General features: G+C 38.8%; 2 pseudogenes; one reads left to right on the top strand and one right to left on the bottom strand.

The window, feature by feature from the left end:
• The window catches only part of LOC103593024, a 15,966-nt pseudogene extending 8,386 nt beyond the window's left edge, over positions 1 to 7,580 (bottom strand).
• A 762-nt stretch (positions 7,581 to 8,342) lies between these two features.
• LOC103593023 overlaps positions 8,343 to 15,258 on the top strand; it is a 28,235-nt pseudogene continuing 21,319 nt past the window's right edge.

Below are 15,258 nucleotides of genomic sequence, written 5' to 3'. Positions count from 1 at the left end.
TGTCACAGAGTGACACAAACATGTGCACTGACTCACTCGTGTACTTAAATGCGAATGTTGCTGTATGACAAAGTACTAAAACTTCCTGACTCCATGTAATCCTGATCTATTGCAGTGAGATTTAGATTACCTTCGATGTGAATAGCATATCATTTATAAAGCAGGTTTGTTTGTTTGTTTTTATAAAGGGGACCTGGAGCTTTTGAAAACTTCAGCATTTGATACTCAAGATATGTACTGGCAAAGACTGCTGGTAAAGGGTGACCCAGGCTCAAACTCAGCATTGAGATTCCATGGTGGCTTTGAAATTTCCTTTGCCTGCTTATATAACAGTAATACTTGTGTGCTTTAGTTCATTGAGAACCTGGAAGAACCCAGTCAATGTCCATCGTTGGCCCAAAAGAAATTATTTAAATTTCTCAGTAGCTCCTTACTGTATTGAATGAGAGACATTACTTGACATTTACAAATGTCAGGGTTCTGAAAGGTCTCAGGCCATTTGCTGAGAATGTATTACAAGGAACATTTCCTAGAAGCTAAGAGTGCTGTTTCTGCCACTTACTAACCTGACAACTTTGGTTTTACTCATCTATAAAATGGGATGAGGAATAATTCCTATTTCAAGGGAGTCTTTTGAGGATTAAAGGAGACTCTATGCATGAACCGCTCAGCTCACATCCAGGGTTCAATAAATGTCAGCCATCGTTTTTATTTTCTTTTTTTTTTTTTTGGCAGCTCACCAGTGCAAGGATCAAACCCCAGGCCTTGCTGTTATGAGCACCATACTCCAACCAACTGAGCTAACCAGCCAGTCCACATTATGTTTATTATTACCTGTGGCAGATATTCAGGGTATGCCCCACAGTAATTATATACATATACACATATATACTTAAAAATACTTATGTATTTATTTATTATATATATTTACAATAAACAGCTAATATTTAAAGCTTTTAATGGACTTGCCCATGTCAGAGTTAAAATCAAAACCCAGGTTTTCTGGTTTTCCTTTTTTAGTGCTCTCACGTCTATATGCGATGGCTGTACCTAATTTATCTAAATATTTTCACCTACCTCAGTGCCGCCAGAATTTATTGTCTGAGAAAAGGTACACCAAAAACTGCTTAGTGAAAAAAATTAAGTATATTACAGAAAATTCCATCTAATTTAAATCATTTATCTTCCTAGATTAAAACTATTTTTTCACACCTAACACTTATAATGTATTACATGCACACACATGCACACACACACCTATTTTTAAATAATCATGCATTCTTTGGAAGCTTTGCACTGTTTGTATATCTACAGAGCAAATGGGGGGGGTAGAGAATCTTAGAGTGTAGGATTAACAGAGAACATGGGAAATAAAACTAAAGCATCTCTGAGAATAAAACAGTGAGTAAATAGGGATCTGCTTTTAAAAGTTTGATTTTCATACAACTTCAAAGGCATACATCTATTGAATAAAATGAGCTGGAAGAAGGAATAGAGATAATCAACCCCAAGCCTCTCACCCCTTGAACCAGAAAATGAAGGCCAAGAGAAAAAAAAGTATAACAGTTTTATTGAGATATAAGTTGCATACCAAAAAATTCATCCATTTAAGATGTACAATTCAGCAGTTTCTAGCATAGTGACATAGTTGTGTGATCATCACCACTATCTAATTTTAGAATATTTACATCACCTGCAAAAGAAACTCCACATTCAATAGCAGTAATTGTTCCTTATCACCAGCTCCTGACAATCAGTCAACTGTTCTTCAGTCTTTATGGATTGTCCATTCTGACCACTTATGTAAGTGGAATCATACGATATGTGGTGTTGTGTGACTGGCTTCTTTCACTTAGCACAATGTCAAGTATCATCCATGTGGTGGTATAGATCACTACTTCATTCCCTTTTCTTGCCAAATAATATTCCTTCCTCTTCAGTTTGGAAAATTATTTGAAAAATTGTTAATTGTTCTTTAAATGTGTGGTAGGATTCACCAGTGAAGCCACCTGGGCTTGGGGTACAACTATGAGAACTTTTAAAAATTACTAAATCAATCTCTTTACTTGGTATATTTCTGCTCAGATTTTCTGCTTCTTCCTGAATCTGTTTTGGTAGTTTGTGTCTTTCTAGGAATTTGTCCATTGCATCTAGGTCATCTGATATGGTCATAGTATTCCTTCATAAGCCTTTTTATTTCTGTAAATTCGGAAGTGATGTTCCCTCGTTCGTTCCCAACTCTAGTAACTTGAGTCTTCTCTCTTTTTTTCTTTCTTAGTCTAGTTAAAGGTTTGTCAATTTTGTTGATCTTATTAGAGAACCAACTTTTGGTTTTGTTGATTTTCTCTTTCTATTCTCTGTTTCATTTGTTTTGGCTCTGGTATTTATTATTTCTTCCCTTCTGCTTGCTTTGGGTTTAGTTTGCTTCTCTTTTCCTAGTTTTTAAGGTGACAGTTTAAGTTATTGATTTCAGATTCTTGTTCCTTCTAATATAGGTATTTACAATTCCAGATATCCCTGTAACTACAGCTGTAGCTGCTTAAGTGTTGCTATGTTAAGTTTTCGCTTTCATTTATCTCAAAGTATTTTCTTTTTTTTTTTTTTTTTTTCTTTTTTTTTTCTCAAAGTTTTTTCTTTTTTTTTTCTCAAAGTTTTTTCTTTTTTTTTTCTCAAAGTTTTTTCTTTTTTTTTTCTCAAAGTTTTTTCTTTTTTTTTTCTCAAAGTTTTTTCTTTTTTTTTTCTCAAAGTTTTTTCTTTTTTTTTTCTCAAAGTTTTTTCTTTTTTTTTTCTCAAAGTTTTTTCTTTTTTTTTTCTCAAAGTTTTTTCTTTTTTTTTTCTCAAAGTTTTTTCTTTTTTTTTTCTCAAAGTTTTTTCTTTTTTTTTTCTCAAAGTTTTTTCTTTTTTTTTTCTCAAAGTTTTTTCTTTTTTTTTTCTCAAAGTTTTTTCTTTTTTTTTTCTCAAAGTTTTTTCTTTTTTTTTTCTCAAAGTTTTTTCTTTTTTTTTTTTTTTCGTGACCGGTAACGGGATCGCAACCCTCAGTGTCACGCCCGCACCACACTCAACCAGTGAGCGGACCGGTCTCTATATGAGATCCAAACCCTCGGCAGGAGCACCGCCGTGCTCCCAAGCGCTGCACTCAACCGAGTGCGCCACCGGGCCGGCCCTATCTCAAAGTATTTTCTAATTTTTGTTGCAATTTCTTCCTTGACCCATTGTTTATTGAGGTGTGTTTTCCTTAATTTCCACATATTTGTGAATTTCCTTCTATTATTTATTTCAAATTCATTCCAGTTGGTTAGAGATGATACTTTGCATTACTTCAATCCTTTTAAATTTATTGAGACTTGTTTTATGGAGTAACATGTGAACTATCCTGGAGTATGTTTTATGTACACTGAGAAGAATGTGTAACCTGCTGTAGTTGAGTGGAGTATTCTATTGATGTCTGTTAGGACTAGTTGCTTTATGGTGTCATTCAAGTTTTCTATTTGCTTTGTCTCTAGCAAAAATTTGTCTAAATCCTATTTCATCTGATATTACTATGGCCACTACCACTGTCTTTTGATTACTGCTTGCATAGTATATTTACTATTCATTTCTTTTTGACTAACTTATGTCTTTGTCTTTTTAAGTTTTATTTTAATTGACATATAATGTGTACACATCTATGGGATACAATTTGATGTTTCATTACATGCATACAATGTAGAATGATCAAATCAGGCTAATTAACATATTTATCACCCCAAATACTTATTATTTCTTTGTGAGAACATTTAAAATTCACTCTTTTAGCTATTTTGAAATATGTAATATGTTATTATTAGTGTGTTACATTACCCATCTACCTCCCACCCCCAGCCCCAGGTAACCACCATTCTGCTCTCCCCTTCTATAAGTTTGACTTTTTCAGATTCCACATATGAGTGTATGTGAGATCATGCAGTATTTGTCTTTCTGTGTCTTGCTTATTTCATTTAGCATAATGTCCTCTAGGGTCATTCACGCTATAGCAAAGGACAGAATATCCTGCCTTTTTAATATTCCACTGTGTCTTTATACCATATTTTTAAACTGTTCTTCTATTTAAGAACACTTCCATTGTTTCCATATGTGGGCTATTGTGAATAATGCTGAAATGTGTCTTTAAATCAAAAGTGTGTCTCTTGTCAGTATCATATTGTTGGATCCTTTTTTATCTATTCTGACAATCTCTGCATTTTGATTGGAGTGTTTAATCCATTTATATTTAATAAAATTATTAATAAAGTAGAATTATATTATCTACCTTATATTATTCATAGCATTAATATTATTATCAATAGGGTACAATAAGGAGGGATTTACATCTATTTATACTATGTCTCATGTCATTTTTTCCATTTCTCCATTACCACCTTCTTTTTTGTTAAATCATAATTCTCCAGTGTACCATTTTAATTCCCTTATTGATTTTTTTACTATATTTTGGAAGCTATTTTCATAGTGGTTACCCTGGGAATTATATTTAACATCCTAAATTAAACTAGTGTGTATTAATACCCTTAATTTCAATAGTGTACAAAATTTTGCTCTTAGAACTCTGTTTTCTTCCCATTCCTCTGTACTATTATTGTAATGCAAATTACTTCTTTATACAGTATAAACCTATCAACATAGTTTTATAATTATTATTTTATCCAGTTGTCTTTCAAATCAGATATGAGAAAAAAAGAGTTACAAACAATAATACATTTTTACTATTATCTATGTAGTATCCTTCACGATACTTTTTATTTCTTTGTATGGATTTGAGTTACTGGTTGGTGTCCTTTCATTTTAGCCTGAAAAAATACCTTTAGCATATCTGGTAGAGTAGGTCTGGTAGATGAATGGTCTCAGTATTCATCTGGGAATGTCTTAATTTTTCCTTCACTTTTGAAGGACAATTTTGCTGGATATAGAATTCTTGGTTGACAGTCTTTTTCTTTCCATACTTTGTCATCCCACTGCTCTTGGCCTCCATGGTTTTTAATAAGAAATTGGCTGTTAATATTATTGAGGATTCTTTGTATATGATGCATGATTTTCTTTTTTTAATTTTTGTGGCCTTCAACAGTTTGAGTATGATGTGTCTAGGTATAACTCTTTGAGTTTATCCTACTTGAAGGTTGTTGGACTTTTTTGATGTGTATATTAATTGTTTTCCATTAAATTTGAAAGTTATCAGCCATTATTTCTTTAAATATTTATTTTGTCCCTTTCTCTTCTTTCTCTCTGTGTAGAACTCCCACCATGTTAGTATGCTTGATAGTATCTCATAGAGCTTTCAGGTTTGTTCATTTTTCTTTATTCATTTTTATTTCTGTTTCTCAGACTAGATAATTTAGATAACTCCCATTGGCCTATTTTCAAATTCATTTATTCTTTATCCTACCTTCTCAGAACTGCTGTTCAGCCCCTATAGTAAATTTTTTATTTTGGGTTTTCTATGTTCAACTTCAGAAATTCTATCTGGTTCTTTTTAATAATTTCTATTTCTATTGATATTCTCTATTTGGTAAGATATACTATGGACAGTTTATATCAATTGCTTTTGTTTTTTCCCTTTACGTGAACCATGCTTTCCTGTTTCTTTGCATCTCTCTCTTTCTCCCATTCTCCCTCCCTCCCTCTCCTTCTCTTCTTGAAAACTGAACATTTAACATAATATGATATAGCAACTCTGGAAATCAGTACCTCTCCATGGTTATATTACAGTTGCTGTTTGTTTGTTCAGTAACTTTCTTACACTAATTTTGTAAAATCTGTTATTCTTTGCTGTGTGAGGCCACTGAAGTTTCTGCTCAGTTAGCTAATTGTTAGTTAGCTAATGCCAAATGTCTTAACTGTCTCACCCTTTCATCAGAGGCTCTGTGTGTGTGTGTGTGTGTGTGTGTGTGTGTGTGTGTGTCGAGGCATGCCTTAAACACTATGGTGGTTTACTACTGTGCCTTAGCCTTCTCTTCCTGTTGTGCAGGGCCTTAAGGTCACCTAAAGTCACCTCTTCAGATCTTTTCTGCACATGTGCATGGCCTTCTAGATCTCCTGGAATATGTCAGAGCTTTCAAAGCCTGCTACAGACATCTCATTTCCCATATTTTCCTTTTAAGTATTTTTGGCTAGCATCCTGTTGCCCTAACTGGTATCACTGCTTTGGCAGCTTTAACATTAAATAACTGCTGCTGATGTTTTCAACCAATGCCCTGAGGATAACACTGTCATCACAGAAGTAGCTCTGAGTCAAGTCAAATAAAGACAACACTTGGGAATGGGGATTTTCCAGGGAATTTCCAGATAGGCCAAGTAGTGACAATGATTGGTCTCTTTTTTTTAGGATCTCCACCTGTTCATCCCTCTCAGTGGTTTATAGGATCCCACCTTTCACAGATACCATGGCTATGAGACTGTTGGTTTTCATGGCTACTGTGGAGATGGGGAAAAAGAGAAGGGAACAGAACACGTTAAAACATCACAAATCAAAGGTTTCTCTTTGCATCACAAAGCAAAGCAGTGAGCATAGCTCACTGTTCTTACTGAGATTTAGTCATTTTCATTGTAGAAATGCTCCTTGGATTGTTGCAAGCCTTTGGTTAATTTTCAGAATTCTGAAAACAATTTTTATTTTGTCATTTTTTCCCTGTGTTCTTGTTGCTTTCATGGAGAAGTGGATTTTTGGAAGTTACTATGCCATTCCAAGAATGGCATATAGTTAGTTGATAATTGAGTCTTTATAAGAACCTGAGTTTCATATCAAATTTGGTGCCATGAATTATAAGAAGTTAACTTCATTATATTTCAGTTTATATATGAGTACAACGTCTGAGAAAAAGCAAACTCTTGAGAAAATTCATGAAGTCAATGAAAACCAAGTTATGAATTCTCAGATAATAATGCTTATACAGGACTGGAGCAGCTTTTTCAGCATTCAAAATAAGCCATGAAGGATTTAAAGGAGAAAAGGAAAAAGGAACCACTGAGTGCTAAGCTGGTTCAACTTTTCACACATGGATGTGCGTGTACACACATTCTGATGATAACTACAGAACACAGAATCGCAGCATGTGCAGCAACCTCCATTTTATATGTTATAAACCAGACCAAATCAGAGTAAATGAGAATGCACGGCACATTGAACTGCACATTTCTTAGTTGAGACACAGCAAAGCCAAATAACATTACCCCTTCATTCATTCCGCCAAACATTCATTAATGGTTTACTATGTGCCCAACAGTTCATACAGGAAAAAATGCCGACCGCTCCTCAGAGTTTGTACTTGAGGCCCAGAAGCAGGTGAGGAATTCTTGCCAACCTTACATCCAAGCTAGTAAAACTGGTTCAATAGTTACCATTTCTCCAAAACAGCAGCTCAAATTGAGAAAGCTTGATGACTTCAAAGCTTTGTGCTTGCTCTGGGCTCCTGCTGTCTACTTTGACTCTCCTTCCATCAGGTGACTGGGTCACCCTTTCGCTAACCCATCTCTGGCTTAGTTACTGAGCAGACTTTATCCTGGTTCAGGGTACTTGATATTGGTGCTGCCTTTGCAGATCTCAACCTCATTCTCTGGATGGTCTTGAATGACCTGGTGTGAAGCCTTCGTCCCTTCTCCTCTCTGGCTATCCAAGAACTATGAGCCTGTGAGAATCAGACCACACTCTACTTCTTCAGTAATGCCTCCTTCTCCTGCACTACATCTCAACTCTTGAAAATAGACATTTCGTACTAAAAGAAACTTAGAACCACAATGTTTTCATTCTTTCAACAAATTCTATCAGCTTTTGTGGAGCTGATATTACAACAGAGAGAACAGAGACTCCAAGGACACTAGCTTGGCTGAAGGGACTTCCACATAGTGGCCCAGCTGTCCTGACTTCCACTGTGATAGAGGTTTTTCCTCTTGCTTCTTGCTGATTGCAGATGGCACCCAGCTTTGCTCCCCAGTGGTCCCTGAATCCTGGAAGCAGCAACCTTGGCGTAATCCTTTCTATGTCTCCTGTATCTCTCTTCTTACCTCTTGATTGGGATATAACAGGCCTGCAGCAGGCTCTGAGATGTAAACTACCCATTTAATTTAAAATCAAGGTGGCAGGTCAAGCTGTGGCTTAGTGGTTTAAGAGCGACAGCCCCGTGGAGCCGCTGGCATGAGCGCCCCACCACCCCACCTCACGGGCCAGCCTTTCTGACAAGAACTAGATTTTGAGCTCCCTGAGTACGTTTAGTTTTGTACTTTTGAATATCTTCTCACCATATTCAGGATAATATTCTTAATGGTTATCCTTGGCAAGACAGGTGTGAGAGGATTGCTACTGTATTGCAATCACAATGCAAAAATACCAGTCACTAGTAAGGGCGTATAAACAACGCTTTGAATTAATTTTTGGCTTTTATCCCAGAACTGGTGAGTGGCCCCCTTCAGGGTAGTTCCTATGTCCTTTGGACATGTCCCCGCCAGCCATTGATTACTCGCTCGCTTTCTGGTCTATAAAAGGAGGTCCCTACATTTACTTTGATTCCAGCGTTCATGGACAGTGACATTGTGAATGAATTCAGGAGTGAAGATGGAGATATTCATGTCATTGAAAGTTACCGCAGACAGGACTTAGATGCACCCAGACTGTTGAAGAAGATCACAGGAGTTGATTATATTTATTTGTCCAAAAAAACCTCACTGAATTCTCAGGAACGTACTTTGCACATTGCGGCCCACAATGAAATGTTTTCTAATTGGGTCACCATTAATGGACACTGCTGCTACACCGTGCATATCCGTCATTTGGCAAAAGATGGCAAAAGCATGGTGACATTTGGCTTCTCAGGATTGTTTGACCATCTTTCTACACTGTGCATCTCCTCATCTTAGAGGGCAGTTCTTCAGCAGATGTCATCACACATTTCTGATTAGTGGGATCTGCAGGTTCACCCTGAAAATGAAGATTGGACCTGTTTTGAACAGTCTGCAAGTTTAGATATTAAATCTTTCTTTGGTTTCGAAGGTACAGTGGAAAAAATAGCAATGAAACAATATACCAGCAACATTAAAAAAGGAAAAGAAATCATCAAATACTACCTTCGTCAGTTAGAAGAAGGCACAACCTCTGCGCCCCGTTGACTCCACCTTCCATTGCTCCCTCCAAGAGGCATCAACATCGTGTAAGACACAGGCCATACCTATGGCTGTCATCACCCCAGATACTGCCCTCAAGGAAAGGCTGGGCAGTGTGGCCCTCAATAACCCTGGAGGGGCACCCGAGCTGTGTGGGAACCCCTGACAACAAGCCAGATGCAGACTACATCAAGAGATACCTGGGTGATTTGACTCCGCTACAGGAGAGCTGCCTCGTTACACTTCACCAGTGGCTCCAGGAAACCCACAAGGGCAAAATCCCAAAAGATGCGCATTTTCTTCAGTTCTTACATGCTCAGGATTTTAATATTGACAAAGCCAGAGAGATCGTGTGTCAGTTTTTAACATAGTAGAAGCAACACCAGGTAGACTACATTCTTGATACTAGAATGCTCCCTGGGTCCTTCAGGATTACTATGCAGGAGGCTGGCATCATCACGACAAAGATGGGTGTCCTCTCTGTGTGATCAGGCTGGGGCAGGTAGACACCAAAGGCTTGGTTCTCACCCTCTGAAGATCCCTCAGAGAGGAGGCCCTGCTGAGATAAGGTCTCTCCATCAGTCAAGAAAGGCTAAGATGATGTGAAGAAATTACAAAAGTCTTTGGTCGGCCTATCAGTTCATGGACCTGCCTGGTGGACCTGGAGGGGCTGAACACGCACCGCTGGGGGAGGCCTGGTGTGAAAGCCCTGCTGCGGGTCATCACAGTGGTGGAGGCCAGTTACCCTAAGACGATGGGCCACCTTTTCATCCTTCAGGAACCCAAGGTATTTCCTTTCCCCTGGACACTGGTTAGTCCATTCATTGACGACAACACCAGAAGGAAATTCTTCATTTACACAAGAAATGACCACCAGGGTCCTGGAGGCCTGCCAGATTACATCAACAGAGAGATTATTCCAGATTTTCTGAGTGGGGAATGCATGTGTGAAGAGCCAGAGAATGGACTCTGTACAGGACTGCAGATGAGCTGGAAAACGAAGACCTCCAGCTCCGGGCTGAGACCATCTATCAGTCTGTAAGTGTTTTCAAAGGAGCACCTACCACACGAGATTCTCATTCAGATTGTGGATGCCTCTTCAGTGATCATTTGGGATTTTGATGTGTGCAAAGGGGACATTGTCTTTAACATCTGTCACTCCAACAGGTCACCACAGCTGCCCAGAAAGGACACCCTGGGGGCCCACAACATCACTTCTCCAGGCGGGAATGACGTGCAGCTCATAGACAAGGTCTGGCAGCTGGGCCAAGACTATAGCATGATTTGCAAAGAAGGAGAAAGCGTGCGTGGCTCCCATGTGACAAGGTGGCCAGGCTTCTACATGCCGCAGCAGAAATTCCACAGCATGACAGCGTGTGCTACAACCAACCCGCCCAGGTGGATGACGTGCTGGCCTCCCACAGGTCTCTTCTCACAAGTGCAAAGTGATGTACTACACCGAACTGATCGGGTCTGAAGATCTCAGAGGTTCTATGGCCAGCCTGGAGTCCAAACACAGTGGGTCCTCCCAGCTGAGCGCCGCCACCACCTCCTCCAGCCAGTCTCTCTCCAGCTCCGTGATTTTCAGGCAGTGCCACGACACCCTCCTCAGACAGCCAGCCGCGGTCCGCCTGCCCTCCCGCCGAGCAGAGACACTGTGCACACTCCCCTCACTCCCCAGACCAGCAAATAGCTGGACACGTAGTTTAACACTAACCCTAACTTTAACTCAACAGCACAGACTTTGCATACAGTGCACACAAAACCAAACCAGAGCACAAGGGCTCTCGAAAGAAAAGTAGTTTATATACCAATTAAGAGATTGACTTTGTCTCAAAGGTTGATGCAAAGAATTGTCCAGCAAACTCTACACTGTCCATTAGTGAATGAATCCCTATGTCGCCCTTCAGAGACAAGTCCCACCTTCTCACACGAAACAGAACCTGCCAACTTGTTTCCCCTGAACCGCATGGCAGCCCTCACACCTCCCTGCTGTTGGCAGAGATGGCCTGTGGATTCGGTGACCGCCCTCCAGGTGCCTTTTCCCCTGAGGGTGCAGAAGTGGCCTGCGGAGCACCCGCTCCCATGGCCAGAGCCACCTGATCTTCCAAAGTGGGTGCTGGTGGCTCAGGAGGGACTCTTAGGGACTCCCTGTGACTCCAGGAAAACGTCACCATCATTAAATGTTACTCTCTCTTCCCTCCTCTTCAAATCTTTTTGATATTTTTCAGACCAGGATTTTTCTGTACATGAACTTGTGTGGAGGGGATCCTTTCTCTTTTTTCTTCTGATGTGTCATTGTTTCTACCTGCAGAACGTTAGTTCTGAACTCATTGTAGATTTACCTCCTTTGTGCTCTCTATGAGCTTACTATCCTCAGAGCCCAGATAGACCTTCTAGGCACTAGAGGGTATTTCGGAAACCGAGTAAGTCACATTTGCCATTTTGACACCATACCCAGTGTTTGCTTTAGCTAGTCAGCGTACTCCCTGTGTTACCACTTCAGGATGGCATGTGGCTTGCAGGAACCCAGCTCCTTTGTAAATGGAGATTGTGGACCCATGCATGTGTGTGAGTGTGTGCCTATGTGCATGCATATGCATGTGCATGGCAGTGGGGTTCTGGTGGGGATGGGATTAATAGAAACTTGGTTAGAGGAACAAAGGACTCTTCATAGAAGCAAGTCAGGTTATGAGATTATTCTGTCTTTTATGTCTTCTTTTTGATTCCCAATTCCAAAACCTGCTCTATCTTGTACAGACCCCCATATTTTCGGCTCAGATGGAAAAAGCAGATTATTTGAGAGTCTTTCCAGAAGACACATAGGGTTAGTTTCCTTGACAAAGACATGCAATGTGTGTTTTTCTGTGTGGCAGGTGATTCACTTTTAAAGATATGTGCCAAAACCCACACAACCATTATCTGGTGTGTAATAGGTACATAAATCCTAGATCACACTGTCTTTACTCTGAAGATGCTAGGTGTGTGTGCCCCATGGTGAGAGGTGTCAGGAGGGCTTGGGGAGAAACCAAGCAGCCCTCCCCCTGATCAGGTAAGCCCTTATGGCTGCCCTGAACATTCCAGGGCCTCTCCCGTGTGTCTGCCTTCCTGGACCACGTTATGTGTTTCCTTTTAAAGGATGAGCTCCTCATTGGCACCTAGAGCCTTGTTTCCAGGAAGCACAGTAGGGTTAGCTAGTACATCTGTGCTGCTTCCAGTCAGTGCTTCTGTTTCCAAATTATAAGGACCTGAAGATGGTCCCCTCTCCTCTTTCTTTCTCTCTTTCTCTGTGTCTCAGATGGCAATTTTGCTGACAGCTGTCAAGAAAGTGCTTCACTCAACAGTTCACACGTGCCCAGAGATGTTTATAGGACTGTCTGACTTGCAGCCATGTCCCCCACTCCTGCCCCAGGCTGAAGATCTGTTCTTTTTAAGACAATTCAGAAATGGCATTGTTTTCTCCCTAAGAGTTTAACACATCCTGAAGAGTTCAAAGCACATGACTGCACAAATGCTGACAGGGCTTTCTCATGAGTGATACACCTGATGCTCCTCGTAAGGGAATTAAGGGCATGTGTGATTTGATTATGCAGTTTGCATTATGTCTCTACTTTTAGCACCCTGCACTCTTTTTAACATGCTGCTGTCTTCTCCCTTTTTTTCCAGTACTAATGATTCTTTGGGTTTTTCCCTCTATTACTAGTGTCTTAATTCACTTTCCTTCCTGAATTCATTATTTGCATATAAAATTCTATACATCTTTTATAAACATATTACCTCACTCTTGATAACACAATACTTATAGTCTTTAAAAGATTTTTTTATTGTTATCAATAATAAATGTGAACTGTCTAAAGAAAAAAATAAAAATAAAAAATAAAATCAGGATGGCTACACCACCTTTCTAAACCAGACAAGACACTCTTGTATCTTCAGTAAGATGGATATCTCCACAGCAAATTAAAGTAGGGTAAAGAAGAAAATAGAAAACCTGAACACACCAATAACAAGCAACAAGATTGAAGCTGTAACCAGCATCTCCCAATAAAGAAAAGCCCAGGACCACATGGCTTCACTGCTGAATTCCACCAAACCTTTAATGAAGAATTAATACCAATTCTTCTCCAACTGTTCCAAAAAATCAAAGTAGAGGGCATTCTCCCAAACTCATTCTATGCGGCCAGCATCACCCTGGTATCAAAACCAGACAAAGATACAACAACAACAAAAAAAACAACAGGCCAATATCCTTGATAAATATAGATGCAAAATTTCTCAACACAATACTAGCAAACAGAATCAAACAGCACATCAAAAAGATCATATACCATGATCAATGGGATTCATCCCAGGGACACATGGATGGTTCAACATATGTAAATCAACAAATGTGACACACCACATCAACAAAATCAATGACAAAAACCATCTCAATATATGCAGAAAAAGTATTTGATAAAATTCAACATCCTATCATGATAAAAACTCTCAACAATTTAGGTATAAAAGGAAAGTATCTCAACAGAATAAAAGCCACATATGTGAAATCTACTGCCAATGTCATCATGAATGGGGAAACAGGAACAAGAAAGGATGCCCACTCTCATCACTCCTACTTAACATAGTGCTGGAAGTACTAGCCAGAACAATTAGGCAAGAGAAAGAAATAAAGGGCAACCAAATTGGAAAAGATGAAGTCAAATTGTCCCTGTTTGCAGATGACATGATCTTACATACAGAAAAACCTAAAGGCTCCACCAAAAAACTCTTAAAGCTGATGAACAAATTCAGGAAAATGTCAGGATACAAAATCAGTATATAAAAACCAGTTGCATTTTACACACCAAAAATATACTAGCAGAGAAAGAAATCAAGAAAGCAAGCCCATTTGCAATAACTACCCAAAAAAAAAAATACCTAGGAATAAATTTAACCAAGGAAGTGAAATATCTCTACAATGAAAACTATGAAAGAAATTAAAGAGGATACAAAAAAATGGAAAGACATTCTATGTTCATGGATTGGAAGAACTGATGTTGTGAAAATGACCATACTACCCAAAGCGATTTATAGATTCAGTGCAATCCCTATGAAAATACCAATGACATTCTTCATGGAAATAGAAGAAAAAATTCTAACATTCATAAGGAACAACAAAAGACTCTGAATAGACAAAGAAATCCCAAGCAAAAAGAAGAAAGCTGGAGACATTATACTACCTGACTTCAAAATATACTACAAAACTATAGTAACCAAAACACCATTGTACTGGCTTAATGTCAGACACAAGGACCAATGGAATGGAATAGAGAGCCCAGAAATAAATCCATATTTTTACAGCTAACTGATCTTCAACAAAGGCACTGAGAACACACATTGGGGAAAGGACAGCCTCTTCAAAAAATGGTGCTGGGAAAACTGGATAACCATGTGTAGAAGAATGAAATTAGACCCCTATCTCTCTCACCCTATACCAAAATCAACTCAAAATCAATTAAAGACTGAAATGTAAGACAACACTATAAACCTTCTGGAAGAAAAACACAGGGGAAATGCTTCAGGACATAGAACTGGGCAGACTTTATGAATAAGACTTCAAAAGCACAAACAACAAAAGAAAAAATAAACAAATGGGATTATATCATACCAAAAAGTGCTGCACAGAAAAGGAAACAGTCAACACAGCAAAGAGACAACCTGCAGAATGGGGGGAAATACTTGCAAAATATACATCCGACAAGGGATTAATATCTAGAATATACAAGGAATTCAAACAACTTGGTAGTAAAAAAACAAATAACACAATAAAAAGGGAGAAAAGGAGCAAATAACCATTTCTCAAAAGAAAACACATGAATGGCCAACAGGTATATGAAAAAATGCTCAGCATCACTAATCATCAAAGAAATGCAAATCAAAACCACATTGAGATATCATTTCATCCCAGTCAGACTGGTTATTATCAAAAAGATAGAAAATAACAATGCTGGTGATGATGTAGAGAAAGGGGAACAATTTTACACTGTTGGTAGGACTGTAAATTGGTGCAGCCATTATGGAAAACAGTATCAAGGTTTCTCAGACAACTACAGACAGAAATGGCACATGATCCAGCAATCCTGCTGCTGGGTATGT

The sequence above is a fragment of the Galeopterus variegatus genome, unplaced genomic scaffold (genome assembly GCF_000696425.1).
Source record: "Galeopterus variegatus unplaced genomic scaffold, G_variegatus-3.0.2 Scaffold1259, whole genome shotgun sequence".
NCBI lineage: Eukaryota > Metazoa > Chordata > Mammalia > Dermoptera > Cynocephalidae > Galeopterus > Galeopterus variegatus.
This window is presented reverse-complemented; position numbering and strand designations above follow the sequence as displayed.